Below are 19554 nucleotides of genomic sequence, written 5' to 3' on the forward strand. Positions count from 1 at the left end.
ACTGTCAGGGGTTGGGTTGTAGAGGTCCAAGTTAATGGACAAAGTTGTGCTACAACAGTCATGAGTGCTCATAAGTTCTGGGTGTTGGATTCAACCCGCGCTCATTTGAATCACTTCATGGATTTTATCACGAGTGATCATGAGACAATAATATCTTATATTCTTCAAACCTAGAGACATGAGTTGTTACTATGAGTTGATAGTACATTGATTGCACGAAAACGCATTGGTAACTCGATGTTATAAAACGTGCCTTTGTGTATGATTCAACAAGTAGTAGGACAAGCCATATGAGTTGAATTTTATCCATTCCTTTTACGATCGGGATAAAAGCGATATCTGTGGGCTCCTCGATGATTTAATGATGACACATGTGAGTGCTTGGCCAAGCCAGGACTGATTTGATTTGTTCAATCAGTCAGTCGTTATGAATCGGAAATAGGAAAACAACAAATGGACAGAGAGAATGATTATAATCCATGTTTCAGTTCATATGATATCTAGAATGGAGGAATATATGATCTCTTATCTAATGGACAAGTCATTGACAAAGGTTAGAGTTCGTTAACAAGATCAGAGTTCGACAGCGGCTTTAAGAGCTACGATTGCCAGTTAGGTTTTGAAGCCATACTCAATAATTGTTTTAGACTTATCCAAGTGGGAGACTGTTGGATTGATGTCTAAGTCCATAACTATATTTGGTATGTACTTGACCCGACCCGACATGGTCCATTTGGGTTGCACTTCACGGACACAATTTATATGGATAGTCTTTTGAGAATAGTATATTTATGATTTGTATTAATATATTATAAGTTCTAATATATTAATATGGAATCATATTATTTAATTAGTATTGATCAAGACTTAATTTAGAAATAATTAAGTGATCAAAATGAACTAATTAAATATGGACTCTTATATATATATATATATATATATATATATATATATATATATATATATATATATATATATATATATATATATATATGGAATGGGCCAAGTTCATTTAGGTTGGGCTAAGCTTTCATGGATAGTACATGGAGTGTTTAACCCATGGATCATATGAAATGAAAGGTCATGGGTTTAACCCTAGTCTCCACACTATATAAAGATGTCCTTGGTTGGTGAAATTGGCACTAGTGTGGGTACACTAAGAGGGTTAGCCGATTTCACTAGAGAGAACCAAAGTATTCTTACTCTCAAAGTCTTCCAAGGTGTTTTGGTGATTTGGGATTCCACTTCAGGCTTCCACACTATTGGGGCGAAGCTCTTAAAGCTTGAAGACATCAAGCTACACCAAAAGGTATGTCATCTAACTAGTCTTTGTAGTATAGTTGCCTCATAGTATGCTAGTTAGGATTAAAGCCTTGGAAAGTTCTTATTTGCATGTATAATAGAGAAAACATAGATCCAAGGTTTATAGGGTTGCAGTACACCATAGGAGTGTTAGAATGCTCAAAACCCAACACCTTCGCCCTACCCTCACTCTCTCAATAGTGGCTAATCCCTCCTCATGCCGACCCGCTATAAACCGCACCCATTCCAGGGAAACCACCTCTACCTCATCCAATAACGCAACTGGCCAGCTGACTTCATATGAATCACCATACTACTAATTGCCCTGCGACTCTCCATTGGTGCCAAGCGACTATAGCATGAATACATTCACATGCCCCACAATTTAAAGAATCTTAGGCTAAAAGATTCAATCCCACAATGGTTGGACTCATACAAGATCTGCGTAGCAGGACCAAACCCCCCAGCCTAAGATTCTTTAGACCATGTAGCATGTGACTTAGAGTATCCACTCAATAGTCAGTTCACACGCGAAAGAATCATACAATAGCCAAACAAGCGAGCTCTATAGGAACTAAGGCATCACATAATCAGACAATTCTATCATGCAATTCTTGAATATCCATAGCCTATTTCTAGCATGTTGGTCTAACATAACATAATACAATCTCAAATAATAGTGTGGTATTTTGGGGTCAACTTACTGGCTCTGTCTGATCGTACACATCACATAATCCTTGATTATTATGAAAATCATTTGAAAATTGTTTTAAAAACCTTTTTCTTTAGTTTGAGACTGGATTCACACTAGTGTTCCTCCAATTGAATCAAACCAATGCTCTGATACCAACTTGTAACATCCATAAAAATTCATAAAATTTTAACTTTTCAAAACAACCCTTTTTCTAAAGAAGTATTTATAAAACCATTGTTTCCAAAACATTACTTTGAAAAAATTAGCATCTCTTTCAACATATTTTTCAAAGCATTCACATTATCAGAGTTTCCCAGAAATCAGAAGTCCAAAAACGCGTGGATGTGTACAGTCATGCCTTCACCTTGACACGATCCACTGAAGTACCTAAAACCATAAACCAAAACTATAAGCACGACACTTAGTGAGTTTCCTCTAAAATACCAATCACATAACCAATAACATATAAAACAAACATCATGCATACAGAGCCTCCAGCCTGTCTGGACCGCCTCACCAGGCCTTTAGCCTGTTTGGACCGCTCACAGAACCTTCAGCATGTCTGAACCCCCTGCCTCACCGGGCCTTCAACTTGTCTAGACCGTTCTCCGGGCCTTCGGCCTGAATGCTCCGCCTCACAAGCCTTCAGTCTATCCGGGCCGCCATAGGTCTGTTGGCCTTCATCACAAAGCAGAACCGCCTCAACCCAACCACACACACAAACCATGTCAACATATACATAACATATAATCATATATATAATGTACCGATATAAACATTACCAGGTTTGTTGATTGGAAGCACAAGGCAGTACAGTCTCAACCCAGCCACACTACCTTAAAACATGCGACTGGTAACACATAGCCAAAACAGATAATAGGCACATCTAACAGATCACTAAGCATAGCATCGTCCTATCTACTAGGATATAGATCTAACAGGTCACCACAATACTCAATCATACGATAAACTGGTATAACAATCCAAAGGACCGACATTGGTGCCTTCGACCCGAGAGTATAGTGAGGACAACTCAACTCGCAATGCAAAATTATACTGAAAACCTCTGATTGCAGGCTCACGAAAATCCTAAACTATCACAACTGTAACAACCCAAAATTCATCTCCCTAATTGAAACCCTTTTCACGACTCATTCCGATCATCCAATCGCTGTTTCCGATTTCGTTTCCATTTCCGACCTTTTATTAAGTCGTTAATGTGGATTTTATTTTATGACTTAATGAGAGTCTTGATAACCTTAGAACTCATTCTAACTCCTCATATTAATGATCGGAACATTTCTAGAATCAACCATATCGGATTACGGCAAATTGGCCGGGTGCGACCAAAAGCCCCGTCTAACGCCGGTATCGGGTAGAATTCTACCGTGTCCCGAACTTGGACACTATTTAAAGTGATCCAAGTCTTCATTTTGAAGCTTTTGCTTCATTCTACAATTTTCACTCCAACCTCTCTCCTCAAACTAGAATTAAAGGTCCAAATCTCAAGTTTAAGGTCTCAAATCTTCAAGGTACCTTCCTATACTCATTTAGCATCATATTGAGCCTTCGAATTCGAGTTTAAACCATGGATTAGGACCATTATCATGAGTTTACGGCCCTAGAACAGTCCTAGGCCGTAAACTCATATAAATGGGGTTTTTGGAGCAACAAAACCCTTCCAAACCACAATTAGACCTTGTATATGGCTAGATGACTTTATGAAATGGAATTAGAATGCCTCAAACCATTATTTAAAGCCTTGTATATGAGTTTACGGCCCTGGAAGGTGCCTAGGCCGTAAACACATATTTAAAGGGTTTTAAAGCCATTTAACCCTTCCAAGACACAAACAAGACTTAGATATGACTTTTAGAAAATTGGAAATGGACCTAGAACACCTTAGACATGAATTTTGAGGGGTTTGTATGAGTTTACGGACAAGGCATGTGCTTGGGCCGTAAACTCCTCAATCAAGGGTGTAAACTCATTTTCAAGGTGTTAGAAAGCCATCGAACACCACCAAAAGCCTTGGAATAAATCATAGAACCAACCAAAAATAGTTTAAGGACCTTAAACATAACAAAACTCTTCATTTGAGAGTTTACGGCCATAGAACATGCTCCAAGGCCGTAAACTCCTATAAGTATGTAGTTTGATGCCCTAAATTCACCCCAAGCCTTGGAAAATTAACTAAAATCACATGTGATTGTCCTAAGCATCACAAATTAAATATGGTTTGAGCATGGGAGAGTTTACGGCCGTAAACTCCAAGTTTACGGCCGTGAACTCTCAATTGTGATGTATATGTTGCTTCAATTAAATCCATGGTATTAGAAAAATCCATTCCAACATTCCCTTGTCCATTTAAGCCATTTTAGCACTCAAAACCACCCAAACATGAGTTCACGGCCGTGAACTCATGTATATAGGGGTATATGGCCGCAAACTTCATTAGGGAGTTTACTCTTGGGGAGTAAACTCAAATCCCAAGTCCCTCACTTCAATTCCCGTCCGTAGATGTCACCCGGGTCACTCCAAACACACGTTTTGAGGTGTTTTCGTTCGTTGGAGTGTAACTTCATATCTAATTAGAGTTTGTGAATCTAATTAGATATATTTGTATGCTATTTCATTTTACATAGGAACCTCGCGTGTTATCAGGCCTCGATTCGACGTTTAGCATCCGAAACCGACACATTTCCGCGTCCGGTGAGTTCATACCCCTACCCTTTTTCAATGGTTTTTCAATGTTTTCAGGGGGGAATACAAGCAAAAGTACATGAATATCTTGTACTTAAACTTACGATTTCAGTTAAATGGTTTCATATTTGTACATTTTTAAGAATTGAAAACCTTTTAACAAACTGTTTAAACTTGCAGTGTTGTTTGTCTTAATCCGATTTTCAATTCTTATCATATACTGTTATATTGTATACTTTACATATGATTGTTCACACATATATTGATAGAACACATAAACCATTGTAATGTCTGTAACAAAACACTAAGGTTCGAATGTAAAAGACAGACACCATCAGAAAACATAAAACATCTGTATGTCTTTAACAATACACCTAGGATCGAGTGTGATAGATAAATATAATCATAATACACAAATCAATTGTATCGTCCTTAATAATACACCTAGGATCGAGTGTAAAGGAAAATCACCATAAGATAACACATATATCATTTGTAACGTCCTTAATAATACACCTAGGATCGAGTGTAAAGGACAGTCATCATTAGATAACACCTAGGATCGAGTGTAATGTCCTTAATAAAACACCTGGACTCGAGAGTAAAGGAAAGGTACGTAGAAAATAGCTAGTTGTAAATACTACTTTCCTAGTCGAAAAGTAAAGAGGAATCTTAAAAATTGGAGACACATCCTCGTAATACTTCCATGGCATGAGATAGTGGAGGACTAAACCTGTAACCAGAATCTCCGAACGTAGGAGAGCGTGGCTTGAGTGTATAGATCTATACGGGACTGACAATCCCACACCTGGCTGCTAGCTACAGCCGAACCGAAAGGTTCAAGGGTGACGAAAGTCATAGAAAGGATATTGGCCTTGGTCCGAGTCATATCTAGTCTGAGTATGGTTAAGGACTCGCAATCAGGATTATTACCACTTTACGAGTATTTATTAGTTTTATGTACGTAATAAAACTAATGTACATTCAAGGATGACAGGCACACACATGCACACAGTCAGCAAAACATGGGGTTTTCCTGGGAATAAAATAGAACATAACCAAAATCGGTAAAGATAAACACACACACACAGTTAGGAAAACATGGGGCTTTCCTGGGGAGGACACTGACATAATTAGAATTGGTAGTAGTTCACACACACACACAGTTAGGAGAACATGGGGTTCTTCCTGAGTAACAGTAGTACGTAACTAGAAAAGTATAACAAGTTAAATAACTGAACTACAATTCACAAGAACAATCATGTTTATCATTATACATCGTTTACTTTACTTTTCGAGTTTGGAAACTAATTTTACATAAGAAAATATGGGATTTTCTTGGATAACCACATTTTCAGAAAACTAAGGGAACTCGTAGATTTTCAGAAAACAAAACTGCTTATGAACTCACCAGCTTTATGCTGATTTTTAAACCGCTTGTATTCTCAGGTTCACATTAGACAGGTACCCGACGATCTCTTTTGGTGAAGAAGAAATGCGTAGAAGACTCGTTTCGTGTTGCTTATATATATATATATATATACTATGTATCACATGTATAACTTTTTCTTTTGAAACAAATGTAAAAGTTTCATAAATGTAATGTAATGGTTGATTTACTTTACTTACTATGTACATTGGATTTGATACTCAACGTGGAGTCAACCCCGGAAATGTTTCCGCCTTCGATTTTCGGGGTGTGACAAAAACACAACAAACATCCAATTAACAATTGGATTACCAATCCAAAGCAATACCAAACTGAGTAAGACTCAGAGTCCGAGTACTGCTGCTGAGATAGCATAAATGAGTCGAGTACCTTATGCTCCCACTGTTGGCTCGATCATGTATGCTATGACGTGTACTCGCCCTGATGTGGCTTTCGCTTTGAGCATGGTTATTCAATATCAAGGGAACCCTGGTAGAACTCACTAGACTGTGGTAAAGAACATTCTTAAGTACCCGTGGAGGACTAAGGGCTGGGTTCTTATCCTCGGTGGGAATGATGACTTGAGAGTACGAGGGTATAGTGATGCCAGGTTTTAGACAAACCGAGATAATTTTCGCTCTCTGTCGGGGTGGGTATTTAACCTAAATGGAGGAGCAGTAACCTGAAAAAGTTCCAAGTAGGAGACCGTAGCTGATTCAATATGCGAATCAGAGTACATAGCAGCGAGTGAAGCATTGAAGGATGAAATATGGCTGAAGAGCTTCATTGGAGACCTTGGAGTTGTACCTGCCATATAGGAGCCTGTGGAAATTTTCTATGACAACGAGGGTGCGGTCGCCTTAACTAAGGAACTGAAGGATCATGGAAGATCCATGCACATCGACAAAAAAATACCACTTCATCAGACATCGAGTAGAAGAGAGACTCCTCGTGGTGAAGAGGGTATCGTCAGAGGAGAACCCAACAGATCGCATTACGAAGGAACTGAGTAAGGTTAAGAACTTGCTGCATGCTATGAGTATTGGGCTGAAGGACGATATTAGTTTAAGTGATTAGATAGCTATTTAGAAACTTGTAATAGATAAAATGTAATTGACATTTGATGATTAAATAAAGGAGTTTTATTTATGAGTAATGTTATTGTATTGTGTCAATTGTTTACTATTGTTTCATTTTGCATGTTTTGACTTCCAGAATCTTATGATTATTCAAACTATCCACATTCGATCATATTGTGGAAGTAGGTATTGAGCCAAGACTGTCATGAATTGGCTTGTAGATTGTCTAAGTGTTTAGACATAGCAAAGGTTTGCTGCAGCGTTTATGAGTGCTCCTGAAATAAGATTGGAGTATTGAGTTAAACCCGCGCTCATATGAATCACATCATGGAATTCATCACGAGTGATTGTGAGATGATAATATCGTATAGTCTTTAAACCAAGATATATGAGTTGTTGTTTAGAAGTTGGTTATACATTGATAATGCGTAAACGCATCAGTAACTTGATGTTGTAAAATGTATTGTTGTGTATGATTTAATGAGTAAATAGTACAATCATATAAGTCAAAGTTTATATGTTCCTTTTATCGTAGGAGGATTAAAAGCGATATCTTGGGCCTCTCGATGATCTTGTGTTGACTTATGTGCTGGGCCCGGTCAGGATAGAGTTGATGTGTTCAGTTAAGTTCTATGTCAAACAAATCAGAAATCGGGAAACAAGCTGTTGGACAATAAGTATGACTATTTTCCATGTATTTGTCTGCATGATATCTAGAGAACGGAGGACCACATGGTCCCTTATCTATAGGACATGTTAGAGTTCGACAATGGCTTTTAAGAGCTACGATTGCTAATCGGTTTTTGAAGTCGTACTTGCATTTATAGTTATTAGAATTATCCAAGTGGGAGACTGTTGGATAAGGTGTCTAAGCCCATAACTATAGTTGATATGTACTTGACCCGATTGTAGCATGGTCCTTTTGGGTTGCCTTCACCAAGCAACTTGACTGGATGAATTATGGAGAAAGAGGTTAATTGTGATATATATTAATATATTATAAGAATAATATATTAAATGAGAAATCATATTATTTAGTTAATATTGGTCAGGAATTAATTTGGAATTAATTTAGTGATCAAAAGAGATTAATTAAATTAAGGGGACCGGTATTGTAATTATAAGATAATTGCAAGATGGGCTATGGACTCCTAAAAGAAGGAGGTGGACGAAATTTATGTGGAAGCTCACATAGAAATCGTCCATAAGGGACTTATCGAAGAATTCTATAGACTGCTTAAGGCCTAAGCAATTAGATTAGGGTTTTGACTGAAACCCTAGCAACTCAGCTATATACGGTCCCCATGGCACTCCTAAAACTATGCACCATCCCGACTCCCAGGTATAATATTTATATATTTATTTATGAGTTGTTGAGAAACTCGACGAGTTGGATGCCCCAACTCGTCGAGTAGAGGCAGATTGACCACATGGGTTTTATGACCAACTTGACGAGTTGGAGAGACCAACTCAGCGAGTTGGTATTGTGAAAGGAAACCCTAATTCTTCGGGGCTGGGTCCTATATAAAGGACCTGAAGCCCTTATTTCTCCCTCACCAGCCACCTTACTCCCCTGTGTGAAACCCTAATCGCCTATATTGAGCTAAGAGAGAGAGAGAGAGAGCTAATACTTCGTCATTTTAATGCACTTTTTGAAGATAAGAGTGGAGTATCAAAGAAAGGAACGAGAAGAGACTGTTGGATCTGGTGTTATTTAGTCTAGGGCTTCTGTTGAAGGTAAAAAGTCTCCACATTGCTCATTAGATTGATTAGATCTCATTTTATGGAGTTTTAGGGCTTATTCTGTATTTCCTTGAGGATTTGAGTGTGTTGAGCTTACCAAGAGATTGAGACTTCAGATCTGGGCCATGTGAGGTTCCTAGAGTCCAAAGGTCCCAACTTTATCTAGCTAATAGAAGAGCTTTCATGATTAAGACCCTAAATGGAAGTTGTTTTGGCATTTCAAGCCTTATGTGCCATGCATGGACGTAAAGCTTGCAGCTTTACGTGGTACATCAGCCTTAAAAGGCTAGATCTAGAGTTTGGGGTTATGAATCTGCCTTAAAACATATGAATGAGAAAAGGGACTTAAGGGACTCACCGAGTTGATGAGCCAACTCTAAGAGTTGGCTAGGTTTTTCCCCGATGAGTTTGGACATGAGTAACTCGACGAGTTGATGAGACAACTCGACGAGTTAAGTTGGGTTTTCATAACTTTTCTGAAGGAATGAGGTGACTCGACGAGTCACATAGATGCACTCGACGAGTCGAGTTAACATGGACTATTGACTCAAGTGTTGACTTCACTTGACTTTAGGGTTTGGTCAAGACAGGGAGTATTGAGACCATGGAGGGGTAGAATGGTCTTTTACCCATTCCAAGAGTTAGATAGATAGATAGATAGAGAAAGAGAGAATAGCCTCTGGTTATTTAGAGTTGTGAATGGAGTGTTAATTAGAGATAATTATTATATGTGTTAGGCAGAGGCTAGATCAGTAATTCATGTATGAGGTTTAATTGCTTGATTACAAGGTGAGTCTTCTCACTATACTTACATAGAGTGGTAATCTTTGTGTGACCGGAGAGTCTTATGTGCTTATATTGAGTATTGTGATATCCTGCATTATGTCTTTGTGATTTATGACGTGTATTATTTTGAGCTTACTAAGTTAGGATCAGAGGGTCCACCCGAGTTGTGGGACCGGAGGGTTCCACTGAGACACATTGACCGGAGGGTGTTATTCAAGCATAGCCATGAGAGACTAATGAGATGTGTGTGGTATTTTGGGGAACTCACCAAGCCTCGTGCTTACCGTGTTATGTGTTATGTGTTTCAGGTACTCCTCAGGATCATGGTAAGGCGCCGACTTGAACACATGAGGCAGAGTTATGTTTGAGGATCCTGGATTGCGTTTAAACAATTATTGAACATGTCTTTTTGATACATTGTCATTTTGGAGATTTGTGAACTATGTTTATGAGAATTACATAATTTTTAAAAATGAAAATTTTGTTTGAAAATTTACGATGTTACAAGTTGGTATTAGAGCCTTTTTTTGAGGGATTCGGATATGAGAAAATTTTGGTATCAGAGCCTTCGGGTGTGTCTTGACTCAAACTGAGGATTTGAGAGAAATTTTCAAAAGAAATGATTTTTCTAGAAAAGAGTAAGATTTTTAAGAGAAAAAACGAGTTGCAGCAGTGTGTACAATCAGCCAGAGCCCGAATGGTGATTTCCCAAAATACCCTTACTTATTTCTGTTATGAGATATTTGTGAGATGTTAGGGATGCTTGCTAGAGGTAGGCTAGGCATTTCATATTTAGGACAAGAGTTGGCTGATTTGTGATGCCTTAGCCTAGGAGTTGTTGCTATCTGTTGTTTGCCTTGAGTAGGATTATCTAGCAAGAATCACTTAGAAAGAGTTCTGAGTCGTGGGATAATATAGGGGAGGTACCTAGATAAGCATGTGAGGGGTCTACTGAGAGAGTAGTATGTTATTCATGAGAGATAGAGTACATGTGAATTGGGATCCTACGATGAGGACTTGGGGTGACTACAGGTTGGTGTGGAAGGTAGTATTGGGTCCATACTACTGAAAACACCGGATCTATATGCAGCCCAAGTAAGAATCGTTAGGGTACTAAGGAGCATGTAGGGGCGGGAAATCGAGTGTGACTATGCTTGAGTGAGTCTCTGATGATTTTTGTGTTATGTTTCAGAGATATCATGGTGGGTACACGCCACAACCCCGAGGGCGGTAGTGCTAGTGACAAGGAAATCAGCATGATCATTCATGATGAGGTGGCCACAACTATCCGAGAGGCATACTGGAGATGTTTGCGTCTATTAAGACCACAATGATTAAGACATTCGATGAGAGTTATGCTACTGTTACTGAGGTAGTTGTTGCTGCAGCCACCGCGGCCGTAGCCGCTGCTAGGCCATAGGGAGGTGACTCGTTGTTTCGGGAGCTCAGAAACATGAAGCCACCAGAGTTTGATGGGACTTAGGATCCAATTGCTACTTTGAGATGGTTCTCCGACATTGAGGGATGTTTTTACATGTGTTCATTCCCCGAGCATTTGAGAGTTCGGTTTTCACTGAACCAGCTTCGCTTGGGAGCGAAGGACTGGTGGAAGTTTGTGACAGCCAACTTTACTCCTACAGATCATGCTGCAATGAATTGGGAGAGATTTAAGCAGTTGTTCCGAGACGAGTATGCTCCCCCGGTGGAGAGGGAACGGTTAGCCCATGAGTTTCTTCCTCTCAAGCAGAAGACAGAAACTACGACTGAGATTTAGAGGATGGTTCATGAGAGGGCATTGTTTTTCCTTGAGCACGTGTCTACTGAGCAGGCATGTGTGAGCCAATTTTTGAGCATACCGAGGAGGGATATACTGGATTTCATGGCGAACTCGTCATAATATGAATTGGTTGAGCTTCAGACCAATACCAGGAGGAGGGAGATTGATCTTGAGTTGCAGACCAGAGCGGAGGAGGGGTCCCAAGGTAATGACATGAGTCCGATGCAGTTGTAGTCAGTGACGAAGCAGGTAAAGCCCACTAATGCGAGAGTTGGGGACCAGAAGGGCCACACTTGTGGCAAGTGTGGAAAGAGTCACGTGGGATCATGTCGGGCATGGATTTGCTACAAATGTGGGAAAATGGGGCACATGGCGAAGGATTTCCGCAAGGGGTTTGCAGTTTGCTTTAGCTGCAACCAAATCGGCCATCGAAAGGCCGAGTGCCCTCAACTAATTTAGGGATCAGCCCAGGGTTCCACACCTGCTACTTTACGTGCTACTGATAGTCGACCGGTGAAGGCTAAGGCTCCGAGGGCTCGTGGGATAGCTTTTTAGTTGAAAACGGAGGAGGTCCGCGCAACACCTAATGTCGTGGTTGGTACGTATTTCCTTATTTGTATTTTTTTTAGATTTGTTGTGCTTACTCTGTGCTGTATTGTCACACCCCAAAACCAAAGGCAGAAACGTTCCGGGGTAGAGGTGACGTCATGTTAAGTATCACAACCAATGTACATAGCAAGCGAAGTAAACACAACCATTACATTACATAGAAGTATTTACATTTGTTTGAAAGTAAAATTATATATGATTATAGATATATACATGCAAAATGAACAAAAGTGAGAACGAGACTGCTAAGATGCTCCGTGTTCTCCAAAAGATTGCGGGGTACCTGTCTAATGTGGACCTGAGAATAGAAGCGGTTTGAAAATCAGCATAAAGCTGGTGAGTTCATAAGCGGTTTGTTTATGTAAAAGAACAAGTTTCCTTCGGTTTTTTGAAAAAGGTTGTTATCCAAGAAAATCCCATATTTTCTATCAAATTTGTCGATTTCTATAAGATAAGCCCTAATTATTACTAGTATGTTACGAAAACATAAGTTAAAATTTCCGAATTTTCCGTTCGGTACAATAGTAGGTAGTTTAATACATAAAATTATAGCTTGAAAACCTTGGAATACCATCCAGTACAATAGTAGGTAGTTTTAATACATAAAACTATAGTTTGAAAACCCTGGAATACCATCCAGTACAATAGTAGGTAGTTTTAATACATAAAACTATAGATTGAAAACCCTGGAATACCATCCAGTACAATAGTAGGTAGTTTTAATACATAAAACTATAGATTGAATAAGGAATAAAATCCGTGAAAAAAATTATTTTTAATACGTATTGTGAGTCGTATAACCATACTAATTTGACCCGAGACCTCCTTGACGTTCTTTAGGCGTCGGACGATATCAGAAATTTGTCACCCCAGGCGTGCCCGCCTAACTATAGCTAGCAGTTAAGGTGTGGGATTGTCAGTCTCGAATAGATCTATCCACAAATTCCACGCTCTCCATCCAGGAGACTCTGGTTATACTCCCGGAGAGGATTTACTGATAACCCGAACGGTATAATGAAGACGAATGTCACAAGCTAGTATTAAATTATTCACGGTGTACTCGGTTGTTTCCAAATTTCGTAATCGTTTTGAAACATAGTAGAGTATAAATAATTGAATACAAAGAAATTATCTAGTATGATACTCTAAATTAAACATGGATAAACTAAATCAGACATAGTTTATATATTGACTTTGCATGAAATCTGAATTCGTAAAACAAGTAATGAAGATCCCAAATTATTCCCATAATAATTTGATTGGTTGGATTGTTTCCCACACTGTATTTGAAAACTATGTAATTATATTCAGAAAACATCCCTTATGCTCCGCATGATACAAAAAGGGGTAAAGATATCTAAAAGTTTGCCAGAAGTTCGTAGTATTATATCAGTTTTAAGTTTCAAAAACCTTTATAATTTGCTTGTATCCCCCCTGAAAACATTGAAAAACTCGGAAAAGGCGTAGGGGTATGAACTCACCAGTCGAGAAATGTGTCGGTTGGATGCTAAGTGTTAGTTTAGGGCTTGAATACCTGCGAGGATCCTATGTAACATGAGCAGATACATAATTGTGTCTAATTAGATTTTGAACTACTAATTAAGTAAAATAAAACATCTCGAGGCACGAAAACACTTCATATCAAGTGTTAGGAGTGGTCCGGGTAGCATCTAAGGAGGTGAAAGGTCTAGATATTGAGTTTGCTCTTCAAGAGTAAACTCCTAAGGGAGTTTTCGGCCCAATGACCATATCCTCATGAGTTTATGGCCGTAAAATCATGGGTGGTGTTTTCTTGGTTGCTTAATGGTCTTACAAAATTTGAGAGATGATGCTAGGTTTAGTTCTAAGGCAAGGGAAGTGATTAAACTATCAAAGGGACCATTTAAAGGAGTTTACAGCTGTAAACTAGGAGTTTATGGCCGTAAATTCTCACATACCCATTCGTTTTGTGTTTTTGGTGATCCTAGGTTAATCACATGTCATTCTAACTCAATATACCAGCCATGGAAGGAAGTTAGGGCACCATTTGACCACTTTATAGGAGTTTACGGACCAGGAACCATTCCTTGGGGGGTTTACGGCCGTAATCTCCTAACGATGTGTTTTCTTTCAAGTTTAAGGTCCTTAACACAAAGGTGGTTGATTCTAGACATTATTCCAAGGCATAGGAGGTGTTCAAGGGGCATTTTAACACCTTAAATGGTGTTCACGGCCCATGAATGAGGGTTTATGGTCCAAGCATGTTCTTGGGCCGTAAACTCATGTTTACTCCCCAAATGGTGAGATTTTGGTTTTCTAAGTCCATTCATACAAGCCCTTAGGTCACATCTAAGCTCTAGAAGTGATTTGGGAGGGTTTTGGGGTTTCAAAACCCCATTTATGTGTGTTTACGGTTTGGGGTTGTTCCAGGGCCGTAAACACATTTTTTGGTCCTTTTGGATGATTTTGACACGAATTTGTAAGTTAAACAAGCTAATCTATAAGCTAGGATGGATTTCTTACCGATTTGGAGCTTGAAATGGGTGGTTTTGGATCAAAGCTTGGATTTGTAGAGAGAGAGTAGTGAGAGAGAGTGAAAAAGCTTCAAATGAAGTTGTTTCACCTTTATATATGGTTTGAGTTTGAGGCCCGGTGGAATTCTACCCGATACCGACGTTAAACGAGGCTTATGGTCGTACCCGATTTAGTTGTCATAACTCGACGTGGTCGAAGTTAAAAATTTTCTAATTGAATATCGAAAATGTTTTCACGTGTTTCTAATGTGTTTGGAAACTCATGAAGTCATAATAAAAGTCTCAATTTAAATAACTTAATCCGGAAATGTAAACGAACAATTCGATAAAGACAAGTTTTATTGACAAATACGGGTTACAGGTGTATATAGGTACTTTGGGTTGTCAGATGTATATAGGTACTTTTCTTGTGAGTTATGTACCTGCTTTGGTGTTATTTGACACGGGTGTGTGTCACTTCTTCGTGTCTTTAGCTTTTATTCGTCACATCAGTATCTGACGTAAGGCGTTGAGTCGACCTCTGAGGGTTTCTATAACCGACGAGCGTGTAGTTTTCACTACTGATGTATTTCGAGGATGTGTACTAGAGATTTTTGGTGTATTTGGATCTGAAGAGAGATTACTGGTGTCCTTATATGAATAGGGATGTCGCATGGGTAGTTGAGAGGTGCTTGACCTGTCGCCGGGTTAAGGCGGAGCACCAGCATCCACATGGCCCGTTACAGCCTCTAGAGATTTCCCAGTGGAATTGGGAACAAATTTCCATGGATTTTACCACCAAATTACCGAGAACCACACGAGGTGTCGACGCGATATGGGTGATTGTGGACAAGTTGACGAATAGTACTCACTTCCTTACTATTAGTGAGAGATCTTCTGTAGAGAGATTGGCCGAGATTTATGTGAGAGGGGTGGTGGCACAACATGGGCTTCCGACTTTGATAGTGACAAATCGGGACATACATTTTACTTCCAATTTCTGGAAGAGGTTTCATGAGGAGTTGGGTACCCAATTTCCCTTTAGTACCGTATACCACCCATAGACTGACGAGCAGAGTGTGCGGACGATTCAGACGCTTGAGGACATGCTACGAGCATGTGTTATTGACTTCAAAGGAAGTTGGGACACCTATTTGTCCTTGGCTAAGTTTTCTTATAACAACAGCCACCATTACAGTATTGGTATGCCTCCCTTTGAGCTCTGATATAGGAGTAGGTGTCATACCCCCATCTGTTAGGGAGAGGTAGGGCAGAGAGTGATGGGTGGCACTGAGATAGTTCTCAAGACAACTGAGCAAATTCAGCAGGTCAGGCAGAGGTTACTGACAGCTTAGAGTCGCCAGAAGAGTTACACAGAATGGTGACAATATGAGCTAGAGTTCTAGGTTGGAGATTTTGTCCTCCTAAAGGTATCCCCGTGGAAAGGGTTGATCCTATTCAGGAAGCAGGGAGAGTTGGGTCCTAGATATATCGGTCCTTTCAGAGTGACTACCAGAGTAGGGAAGGTAGCTTATCGGTTGGAGCTACCTGCACAGTTGAGCGAGATTCATAACACCTTCCACGTGTCTCAATTAAGGAAGTGTGTAGCCGATGAGACGGCGGTGGTACCCTTAGACGACATTCATGTAGATGCTAGCCTGAATTACATTGAGAGAGTGATAGCATTTTTGGATAGAAAAGTTAAGACCCTAAGGAAGAAGAAGGTGTAAATGGTTAAGGTGTAGTGGGAGCACCGCAGGGGATCCAAGTGGACTTGGGAGCCAGAGTCCGAGATGCGCGAGTAGTACCCAGAGTTGTTTCCGGAGCATGACTTTGAGGGAGAAGTCTGATTCTAGTGGGGGAGAATTATAATATCCCGAATCCCAAGTATAATATTTATATATTTATACATATGAGTTGTTGAGCAACTCGATGAGTTGGATGCCCAAACTCGTTGAGTAGAGGTGGATTAACCACGTGGGTTTTGATGACCAACACGACGAGTCGGAGAGACCAACTTGGCGAGTTGGCGCTGTGAGAGGAAACCCTAATTCTCCGAGGTTTGGTCCCATTTAAAGGACCTTAAGCCCTCATTTCCGCCTCACCCGCCACATTACTCCCTTGTGTGAAACCCTAATCGTCTATATTGCGCTAAGATAGATAGATAGATAGATAGATAGACAGAGAGAGAGAGAGAGAGAAAGAAAGCTAATATATGGGCATTTTAGTGCACTTTTTGAAGAGAAGAGTGGAGTATCAAAGCAAGGAACGAGAAGATGTTGCATTTGGTGTTATTTCATATAGAGCTTCTGTTGAAGGTAATCCATCTTGCTCATTAGTTTGATTAGATCTCATTTTATGGAGTTTTAGGGGTTATTCCATCTTTCCTTGAAGCTTTGAGTGTGTTGAGCTTACCAAGAGATTGAGACTTCAGATCTGGACCTTGTGAGGTACCTAGAGTCCAAAGTGTTGGATAAGGTGTCTAAGTCCGTAACTATATTTGGTATGAGCTTGACCCGACCCGACATGGTCCATTTGAGTTGCACTTCACCTAACAATTTGTATGGATATACTTTTGAGAATAAGAGGTTTATGGTCTATTAATTTATTATTAGTTATACTATATTAATATTATTTAATTAGTGTTGACCAAGAATTAATTTTGGAATTAATTTAATGATCAAAAGAGGCTAATAATATGGACTCCTACATATATATGATTGGGCTAAGATTTATTTAGGATGGGCTAAGAGTATATGGAAGTCCATGGATAGCCCATGGAGCTTTTAACCCATGGATCCTAGGTAAATGAAGAGTCATGGGTATTAGGGTTTAACCCTAATCCTCCATAGTATATAAAGAGGTCATTGGTTCTAGAATTGGCACTAGTGTGTGTGAGAAACAAGGGTGGCCCGATTTTAACATGTATTAGATTCTATCAAGTATTTCCAAGTTGTTTTGGGTGATTTGTGACACCACTTGAGGCATCCACACTATTGGTGCTAGGCTCTAATACTCCAAGCAATCAACCACAAAAGAAAGGTATGTTATTCTACTTAAAGTTTTATATTACAAGTACCCCATAACATGCTAGTTAGGTTGTAAACCTTGGAAATCAAATTTTGCATGTATTTTAGAGAAAACATAGATCCAATGTTTCCAGGGTTGCATGTACACCATAGGAGTGTTAGTATGCTCAAAACCCAACAGTGGTATCAGAGTCTAGGCTTGTTTTCTTGATACTTGATGCAAACTTCTTGAAAAAGCTCAAAAATCTGCTATCTGCTGCATGAACTCCTTGAGTCCATGAGGGGACTCAACGAGTCCATGTGATAACTCATCCTACTTGTCGAGTAGGTTCTTGCACTCGACGAGTAGGAGCCCTTGAATGTAGTTTTTCGAGTTTTGCTGCTGGAAATGGACTAGAAACATTACCCTAAACTGTTTGGGTGTTTTAAAACTTGTTTTAGATGATGTAATGGTTATGCTAATCCATTTACAATGGCTGATATCAAAATTCGATGTTTTATATGTGATAATATGATTCTTGAAATTTTGATATAAATGTTCATGTTCTTATGAGTTATTGTTAGATCATAGGAATTATTTGCTGAATTGTTTGAGGATTAATTCTTGATCAATTATGTGTTTTAATGGAATCCATAATTTTTCCTCAAGTTATGGATTACCAAAAGTCACTCTTTTAAATTCCATATTAAAACACATAGGTTACATCAAATGAAAAGTCAGTAATTTTAATAAACCATTAAGTCATAAGTAAAGAAGTTGAAAAGTCTTGAATAGTTTCAATACTTTCCCTCAAGTTTGGAGTTTGTAAAGTCTCACACATTAATACTTTAAATTCCAAATTGAACCTTAGAATTTTAAAAGTTTAAAATTCAACCCTTATACTTTAATAATATTAAAAGTTTAGTTATTATATATATGTGTAAGAATAAGTCAGTCTTACCGTTAGTAGGCCTCATTAACAAAGTCGGCCTATAAGGGTGGTATAAGGTTACTACCTATAAAATGGCAGTTTAATGAGTGTTCACTCTCACCCATCGCTTCCTTGATTGGTGGCGGGTCGTTTTACCTTTAGTAGGCCTCATTCATGAAGCTGGTCTATAAGGGGGTATAATGTTGTTGCCTATAAAATTGCAGCTTAATGGGTGTCCACTCTCACCCACCGCTTCCTTGATCGGTAGAGGGTCGTTAGCTGAACGGGTAGGACAAGGACTATAATTCTCCCTTCATTAAAAGTATTAATGATAAATATGTAGTAACTAAACTCTTATTAATACCCAATCTTAGTTACTTAGGAAAATTTGAATTTGGTGCTTACCCACGAAATTACACTTTGCACTTTGCTTAAGTCGGTAAGTGGAGCGTGTGTGGTTAACTGGAAAACTAGCTTGATTTAACAAGGTAGGCAAAGGGTAACTTAATGATTATCATAGTATCGGTGGAGCGTGTGTGGTTAACCGACACATCGATTGAGGGGTAAAAAGTAAGGGTACCAAGTACATTTGCATGGTTATTCACACCTTGTTTTGTGATCCTCGGCATCCCAATCACTAAAACCTGAAGGGCACACTCAAGATTGAAACATGCCATTGAAAGTTGAATGTATCTTCAAAGATCTGGGAGTTTCAAATCCAATTAAAACTAATGTAAGGTCCTGAAACAGATCTTACCAGTGATCAAACAAACAAAACAATCAATAATAATAAGAATGAAGTAGAAACAGAAATCAGAACAAGCTTGCATACGCTTATATTAACAAAAATGTCTGGTACAACTTGTCTATAACAACCATGAACTCTGTGGCATCAACAGGCATTAAATGACCTAGCTAACATCTATATATAGTGGACTTGGGCCGACTTTGGGTTTACGGACGTAAACTCATAACATGGCCGTAAACTACCATCAACACT

Source organism: Lactuca sativa, chromosome 4 (assembly GCF_002870075.4).
Source record: "Lactuca sativa cultivar Salinas chromosome 4, Lsat_Salinas_v11, whole genome shotgun sequence".
Lineage (NCBI taxonomy): Eukaryota > Viridiplantae > Streptophyta > Magnoliopsida > Asterales > Asteraceae > Lactuca > Lactuca sativa.